Genomic DNA, 9,408 nt, shown 5'->3' on the forward strand with positions numbered 1-9,408 from the left:
CGGCACTGCTACCTCACAGCACCACGGTCCCAGGTGAGATTCCAGCCTCGGGCAAGTGTTTGTGTGGAGTTTGCACGTTCTCCCCGTGTCTGCGTAGGTTTTCTCCAGTTGCTCCGGTTTCCTCCCACAATCCAAAGATGTGCAGGTCAGGTGTATTAGCCGTGCTAAATTGTCCATAGTGTTAGGTGCATTAGTCAGAGGGAAATGGGTCTGGGTGGGATACTCTTCGGAGGGTCGGTGTGGACTGGTTGGGCCGAAGGGCCTGTTTCCACACTGTAGGGAATCTAATCTAAATTGGTTAGGTATTCCAAAGAATTGAATAATCCTTTGACTTGTGGTCCAATGTTTTGGGCTATGTAGACTATTGCTGAACATATTGAGCTTATGGTTTACTATAGTCTTACACATTTTTAAATGTTAGCTATTTCAGCTCTGTTTGCTGCATAAGCTTTTTCCCTTCCAATGGTCTTACTTTACTTCTGCCTACATTAACTTTCACTTTCACATTTTGCTTACTTCATCCTATAATTCCTGAGATAGGCACTTCATTTCCAACTTGGTATTACCTACAAATTTAATCAACTTGCATTAAGTAACAAATACTGGGCCATTGAAATAAATTATAAATACTGTTGACTTCAATAATGAACCATTGAGCACCGCATTCTATACTTCGCATCTGTATGTTAACCCTCAACCTGTGTCAACTGTTTCTCTACTCTTCAGTCACTTTTGTCTCCAGAGCCTAAGTCTTGAATGTTGCAGCACAAAGTTTAGTTAGTGATCTTTAAAACTTCATCATATGTCTTGCAGTACTTTCAAACCATCTCCTGTGTTTGATCTTCCTATCAATGCTGGGGTGGGCTTTTACTGTTGATTTTGACGGACAGATGAGCACAGGAACAATGCACTGTCAGAGAGGTTGTTAATGTAAATGCAAAATATTTGTAACAGGTGGCAAGAGTTTCTACTTGCTGGTGCATTGGAAGTTTTCAGGAAAAGTGGAGTGTAGATTATGGTAGATTATGTGTTTCCCCACTCACTGTAGAATTGTAATTCCGTGCATTGCAATTTGTTGGTCCTAATGGGTTCCTTGTCCAGAATGCAGGTTTGACAGGAAGAAAGTACATATGAATAAGTTGCAGGTTTATCTAGGTCCTGTTTGGAAATGTGAGACAAACCACCAACATGGGGTGGAACAGGTCTAAGTTTAGGAAGGTGTCCAGTACTGATATCTGGTGAAGGGGTGGAGGAGTTTCTCTTGTGGAAATTGGGTTGCAAAGAGAAATGATGCCAGGCTGACAAGCAACATGGTGGAGGGGCTAACCTTCTTCTTGGACCTGTCCGCACTTCACTGTTGTTGCCCAGTTTCGAAGGCCCACATGACATGAGGTAGCTCAGTGGTCAGCACTGCTGCCCCACAGCACCAGGGACCCTGGCTACTTCTGTGTGGACTCTGCACATTCACCCTGTGTCTGTGTGGATTTCCCCTGGGTGCTCCGCTTTCCTCCAATAGTCTAAAGATGGGGAGGCTCATCGGATTAGCCATGGGAAATGCGGGTGTATGGTGATAGGGTAGGGGGTGGGTTTGAACAGGTTGCTGTTTGGAGGGTCAGTATGGATCCAATAGGCCAGATGGCCTACTTCCACACTGTAGGAATTCTATACTTTTATGGTGTATTGCACTCTTTAGAGTGATGTCCTTTTATGGGAACAATGTGGTAATGAGTGAAATACCCAAACAATAGGCGACTGGCTATCTGCTCTGTAGCACTCAAGGCACAGGATGTGTCTGGAGATTATTCCGTACTGTATATATTAGTTTACCTCAAATAAACCCACACAAAATTTCCAATTGAACATGAACCATGAACTTAATTTGTGTCACATTTAGGTAATACAAGAATATTCTTACATTGTGGGCCCTTTTTTTATTACATGGCTATTCATAGTTAAATCTGCAAAACAGGTTCAATCCGAGGTTTTCAGGCACATTAACATACTTAAAGTGCCAGCCTGAATCCTGAGAATGTCTGCCTATACCTCGTTCCACCTCAATTAAAGTTAGAAATTGGCAGTTGTCAATTTTAGTTGACCTGACACCTTCATTCAGGACCACTACTTTCCCAAGTTAAAATTCTTCCAGTACTTAATTTGTGTACCACCAGATAAAGAACGGATTATTGTTTCCAAGTTAAGTCAGGGCTTCCCAAAGTGGACACCCCCAGAGTTCTGCAGCTACAACAACAACCATGGGGCACCATCCTCCCAGTCTAACAGGATCTTGCTCTCACATTTACCCCACTTCACTTCCAGTTCTTACCAAAGGGCTGCAATAATTTTTAAGCCTCAATATGGCATCACAGTGGGAAAAGCTTAAGAAGCACCGGGTTGAATCTTATATTGTAGCCTATCCTGTGAAGCAATTAAATGCTAACTTGAATTTTTACAGCCACGGCAGAAGTACTGAATTTGCTTGATATTTTAAGAGAACATCTGCTATGTTTATTTATCATTGTAATCATACATTGTATGTTTGGTGAACATACTTTGAGATTAGTAAAATATGCCAAAACATATTTTTTAAAATAAAGGTTTTGTGACCCAGTTGAGCAGACCAATGGTAGCAATGTGAGACACGTGGATCTTCTTCTTCTGTTCTTACGCCAAAAGCACACTATCCTGACATGGAATTATATTGTTGCTCCTTTATTTATGTTGGATCAAAATCCTGTAACTCCATCTCGCACAGTACTGTAACTGTACCTACATCATGTGGACTGCAGTGACTCAAGAAGATAGCTCAACATTAACTTCTTGATGCTTGTTAAAGACAAGCAATAAATATTGGACTTGCCTGTGGAACCCATGTTCCATAAATGAATAAGAAAAAGCACTGCAATACAATTATTTTAATTGAATTTGTACAAAGGTTCTTGGAATACAGCAATTGCAATTTGCATATGTGTGTGGCATATGTACGTATAATTTATTAAAGCACACTTTTAAATCTCCCATCAGATATGCATCAAGGTAATTTTACAGAGCTCGGGCAATGCTCTTAATAATAGAGATTTCCTTATGTCACAAAATTGAGTAATTGATCTTCCCTGAAATTTCTAAAATCAAGTCGAAAATTTATCTCTGAGTTAGTTTGAAAGTTGAAATCAAATTTCAATCTGGAAGGCATGTAGGGAAAAATTGTGAGCTGTATTAATGTACATAAAAAGTTGTGCAATGTGTCAGTATTTCAAATGAATTCCTTCTTAGGAGACAAAAGGAAAAGATAATATTCCAACAGAACACAAATATAACAGCACCACTGAGAGCAATCATTGAAACATGATGCAAATACTTTTTATTATTTAACTTATTAACCATTTGATTCTTTTGTAACATTTGTCTAATATTCCTCACCTTGTCAGTCATGGACTAGGAATCAATAATACCATCAAACAAAGTGTAGTCTCACTGCTGTAGATGCCTGAACTCATCCACAAAATCCCTTCGACTGCGTATGTTCTCTAAACAGTTCGACAGTGAGGGCATAAAAATATTAATGTTTGTCAACCTGCTGGTTATAAATTTTATTTTTAAAACTTTTTTTAATACGACTATAAATTGATGGTTTTAAAAGGGTACTAGTTATCTTGCTAAAGGACTTTCCATTTTAATAGACCTGTTTCCTACCAGTAAACATAAATAATCTCAGCGTGAATATCATAGTCCATAAACTCATGTCTATGCATTCTGAAATTGTGCACAAAATCTTATTACAGGGGTTTCTCTATGTTCTAACATTGTGCTTTCATGTATTTGTCATCATCAAAGAACAAAGAAAATTACAGTACAGGAACAGGCCCTTTGGCTTTCCAAACCTGCACCAATCTAGATCCTCTATTGAAACCTGTTGCCTATTTCAAAGGGTCTATATCCCTCTGCTCCCTGTCCATTCATGTATCTATCTAGATACATCTTAAATGATGCTATCGTGTCCACCCCTACCACCTCCACAGGTAATACATTCCAAGCACCCACCACCCTCTGTGTAAAGAACCTTCCATGCATATCTCCCTTAAATTTTTCCCCTCTCACTTTGAGCTCATGACCCCTAAAAATTGAGTCCCCCACTCTGGGAAATAGCTTCTTGCTATCTATTCTGTCTCTGCCTCTCATGATTTTGTAGATCTCAGTCCTCCTCAAGCTTCATCTTTCTAATGAAAATAATCCTAATCTACTCAACCTCTCTTCACAGCTAGCACCTCCATACCAGGCAACATCTTTGTGAACCTCCTCTGCGCCCTTTCTAAAACATCCACATCCTTTTGATAATTTGGCGACCAGAACTGTATGCAGTATTTCAAATGTGGCTGAACCAAAGTCTTAAACAACTGGAACATGACCTGCCAATTCTTATACTCAATAGCCCATCCAATGAAGGAAAGCATGCCGTATGCCTTTTTGACCACTCTATTAACTTGCATTGCCACCGTCAGGGAACAATGGACCTAAACACCCAGATCTCTCAGTACATCAATTTTCCCCAGGACTTTTCCATTTACCGTATAGTGTGCTTTTGAATTGGATCTTTCAGAATGCATCACCTCACATTTGCCCAGATTGAACTCCATCTGGCATTTCTCTGTCAACTCTCCAATCTATCTGTATTCTGCTGCATTCTCTGACAGTCTCTTTCACTATCTCCTACTTCAGCAATCTTAGTGTCATCTGCAAACTTGCTAATCAAACCACTTATGTCTTCCTCTAGATCATTTAGGTACATCACAAACAATAGTGGTCCCAACACAGTTCCCTGTGGAGCACCATTGGTCACAGGTCTCCATTTTGAGAAATTCCCTTCCACTTCTACTCTCTGTCTCCTGCTGCCCAGCCAGTTCTCTATCCATCTAGCTAGTACACCATGGACCACATGCGACTTCACTTTCTCCATCAGCCTTTCTCCATGGGGAACCTTATCAAATGCCTTACTGAAGTCCATGTATATGACATCTACAGCCCTTCCCTCATCAATTAAGGTTATCACTTCCTCAAAGAGTTCCAATAAGTTGGTAAGACCATATCACTTAGAAGCCCATTTTCTTCGAAATGTAAATAGGTCCTATCCGTCAGTATCTTCTCCACCAGCTTCCCTACCAGTGACGTCAGGCTCACCGGTCTGTAATTACCTGGATCATCCCTGCCCACCTTCTTAAACAAGGGAACTACATTAGCAATTCTCCAGTCCTCCGGGACCTCACCCGTATTCAAAAATGCTGCAAAGATATCTGTTAAGGCCCTAGTTATTTCCTCTCTCACTTCCCTCAGTAGCCTGGGATAGATCCCATCTGGATCAGGGAACTTGTCGAACCTTATTGCCTTTTAGAATGCCCAACATTTCCTCCCTCCTTATGCTAACTTGATCTAGAGTAATCAAACATCTATCCCTAACCTCAACATCCGTCATGTCCCTCTCCTCGGTGAATACCGATGAAAAGTACTCATTTTCAATCTCACCGATTTTCTCTGACTCCACGCATAACTTTCCTCCTTTGTCCTTGATTGAGCCAACCCTTTCTTTAGTTACTCTCTTGCTCCTTATATACAAATAAAGGCTTTGGGATTTTTCTTAACCCTGTTTGCTCAAGATATCTCATGACCCCTTTTAGCCTTCTTAATTCCAAGTTTCAGATTGGTCCAACTATCCTGATATTCTTCCAAAGCTTCGTGTGAGGATCCTCACAAATCAGTGTGAGGATTAACAGTATTACAGAAATGAAATATTTTGACTTTGCACCTGGTGACAGCATCAAGCATAATCAAGAAAGGTTAAAGAAAGAACTTAGTGCAATTAGCAGTTCTTTCTATATTGTTATGACAGAGTACTTAGATCTCTCTCTCTCTCTCTCTCTCTCGCACACACATGCAATTTGCATCTCCTTCACTACTTGTCATCATGGCCTTTCTAATTCATAAATTTAAGCACAATCGTGACAGATTTGAGAAGCATTTTCTGCCGTGGACTTACAGCCAGTTCATGTAGATTAATACTGACCAAAGTCATATTACTTAGGACTCAGAAAAAATAAATATTCATCCCTTCTAATTAGGATCAATTGGAGGTTAAGAAACCACTTTTATTGTGAAACCTTCGTTCCAATATTTTAAGAATTAATATAGTGTAACCAGCACTCTATTAATTGCACTGATTCCCCAAATGTTATGTTTATTAGACAGGAATAATTTTAGGTAGAGCCTAAACACTGTTTGAAGCTAATTCATTGTTTTATTCTTACAGTCCATTCCAAATGTAGGGATGATTTACTGATTTCTGACTCTACTGGTCTCTGTCCTCAGACCTTGGACTGTTCTGTGATTATAACCACAGATCAAGGCAAGGAATGTGTAAACAAGAAACTTTGACATTCCATTCAGATCCCAAATGCTGTCTTACATTGACTACCAGCACATAGACTGTTTTCCCACTTATTTATTTGTTTTTCATGATAAACTTTCTAAACAGCATTTGCAGAATTCTGCATTTCTTGGTGTTACCCAGACATACATCCAAAAATGTCAGAAAAAGCAATAAAGGGGATCAACAATGCTTTTTTTTCTCTGTTCTTGATCCATGATTAATATTTTACTCATCAATCTAGTAGTTGAACCACAGAAGCATCGACACATGAAAGCACAGAGACATATAGGTTTGCCAACTTCATCTGGGTGTATTCTTGATGGGCTCATTGCATAACCTCCTGCCTTTTGCGACACACTCAGTTCTTTTTTAAAAGTACTTTTCTTCAGCTAATAGACCAAAGTGAAAAATCCACATGTTCTTAACACTTCAGAATTTTTATCCCTGGATTTATAGAGATTAATATTCAATTCCTGGAGTCTCCCGAGGAATATAGGATGGTTGGCAAACCTGGAGACCCGTAAAGGTTCAAATAACTGACTTCGGTTTAAAGCAGTGAAAATAAACAGTTAAAAACATTTAAGTAGTGATAATCTTATGCAAAATCTCAGGAATATCTAATTGATTTTCTGGTTCCAGATAAATGCTTATACATAAACTGATATAATTACATATATATATATCCAGAAATTTATCTGGATGTACTTACAGGCTAGGCATAACTTCTGGATTGGTGGTCATTGCTTCTGCATCCCCGAAGTCTTCATTAGAATTAGACTGTTTCAAATTAGATCCATAAGCTGAACCAATCTTTCAGCTCTTTTGAATACTTATGAAAATATTTTATTTCCTGGTGCTTTACATTGCATCCAGTATTCTGTGACTAAACTTCAGAAAGACCAGCTACTTTCTTCTCTCATGTTCTAAAAGAAAAAAAAACTGACAGCTAAGGCTGTAAAAGTTATTTTACCATAAATAAAGATTTATGTTTGATTTTGACTAAATAGGAAGGTTCTAGCTAATTGACTCTGTGATCTACACATGGAGTTCTAAGATGTATAGTTAAGAACTAAGGAAACCACAAATGATTTAGTTGTGGCTTAAAACATATTATCTAAACCATTTTGTCCGTTATAGTTATGAAGACAAATTTCTTTTACCAGTATGAATTCAGGTCATCAGTTCCCATCTGTATACATTCATACTTTAACATTTTCAGCATAACGCAGGGAAGTAAATCATTGCTGCATCAAAACGACAGCTTCTAATAAGAAGACAACTTGCAACTAACAGCAAAAGAGTGTATAATTTGAAACGTTGTGAACGAAATAGCCCAAAGCTACTTGCATGGAGGAACATTCATAAAATGCATGTTTATCTGCTTTTACTACAGATGATTTCTGTAAAAGTATACGATAATGCGATATTATATTAACTTCTCATACACAGGGCTGTTCCTGGCAAGCTAGGAGATTGGAGGACTTACTCCAGTGGCTTCCAGTTTTGATGAGCATGGAACAAAAATTCACATTTCTGCTCACAATTTTATTTAATTGTGTTTTGTATTCTGTGTGATACTTCAGCTTCACCTCTCACCCGGAATATTTCTTCAGTTTTGGGATCTCCCATTCTAAAAATGTGACCTTTTTAAAAATCTAAGGTACTGGAAACCTGTTAACTTATAGTTAAACCTTTGTTAACTAATGATTTTGATTACATTTTCACAATACAGTATCCATCCAACGTAGCTTGAAAGTTCAAAGCTACAAAGGAATCCAGAGCTCATAATGCAAAAGAACTGCAGGAGGTTCGAATAAGCCAGCATCTAATACCCTTAAACAATCAAATTAGTTTATTTGTGTTAGAACTCAAATTATCTGGAACATTTGCCAAACAAGCCCTTCAGACTCAAAACATTATCAAATTGTTTTTTGAAATATCTCAATCGTGTAGACAATTGCATATGAAAATTTAATTGCTTAAAGGCATGATGGTTAACTGATGTTTATTCTTTATCTTTGCTGTTTCAAGAAAGCAGCAATAATCTGACAACCTAAAACAGGAATACTGTAAATAATGCCTTGTGCTTCCTACCTCTGGCAGTTCATCATGGCTATCCCTATTATGAGACTTTGAATTTCAGCATTCGGTAATAATTTGTTACATCTGGTATATAGGAATATTCTAACGTTAATGTGGTGGAATTCATTACCTTTAACTTTAAGCACTAATTGTGATCTAATTTTGATAAGACATCATTCACCATTGTTAGCAGCTGTATTTCCAACTGCCTAGGCACAAAACTCCAGAATTATCTCCCTATGTCTCACAGCTTCTCCACTGCTCTTTGTCCTCCTTTAACACCAACCAAACTTTAGGTCACCTGTCTCAATATGTCGATGTGACTGAGGACCAAGTTTTATCTGATAGCATTCTTCTGTAGTATTTTGAAAAGCCTGCTACTTTAAAGACAATATATAATACAAGTTGATCAGAAGAGATTTAACAGGATGTTGCCGTATTTGGGATTATAATGTGTTTGAGTTATATTGAAAGACTGGGTGGGCTGGGACTTTTTTCACTGGAGATTAAGAGGTTGAGAGGTGACCTTTCAGAGGTTTATAAAATCATGAGGGGTATTCATAGGGTTAATAATGTATTTTCCCTAGAATGGGGGATTTCAAGGCAAGAGGGCATTTTGTAAAGGTGAGAGAAGAAAGATTTTAAAAAAACATGAGGAGTAATTTTTTTTACAAAGAGGGTGGTTTGTGAGTGGATGAACTTCCAGAGGAATGGTGAATGTGGGCACAGTTACAACATTTAAAAGACAGTTAGATAAATACATGAATAGGTAAGGTTTGGAGGGATATGGGCCAAGCCAAAGCAGGTGAGACTGGTTTAGTTTGGGATTATGCTTGCCATGGACTGGTTAGACCGAAGGATCTGTTTCAGTGTTGTATGACTCAATGACTCTATGACTCCAAGTTGTTGTT

The sequence above is a fragment of the Chiloscyllium plagiosum genome, unplaced genomic scaffold, assembly GCF_037043375.1.
Source record: "Chiloscyllium plagiosum isolate Xiang-an unplaced genomic scaffold, Cpla_swu_hap1 HiC_scaffold_39, whole genome shotgun sequence".
Lineage (NCBI taxonomy): Eukaryota > Metazoa > Chordata > Chondrichthyes > Orectolobiformes > Hemiscylliidae > Chiloscyllium > Chiloscyllium plagiosum.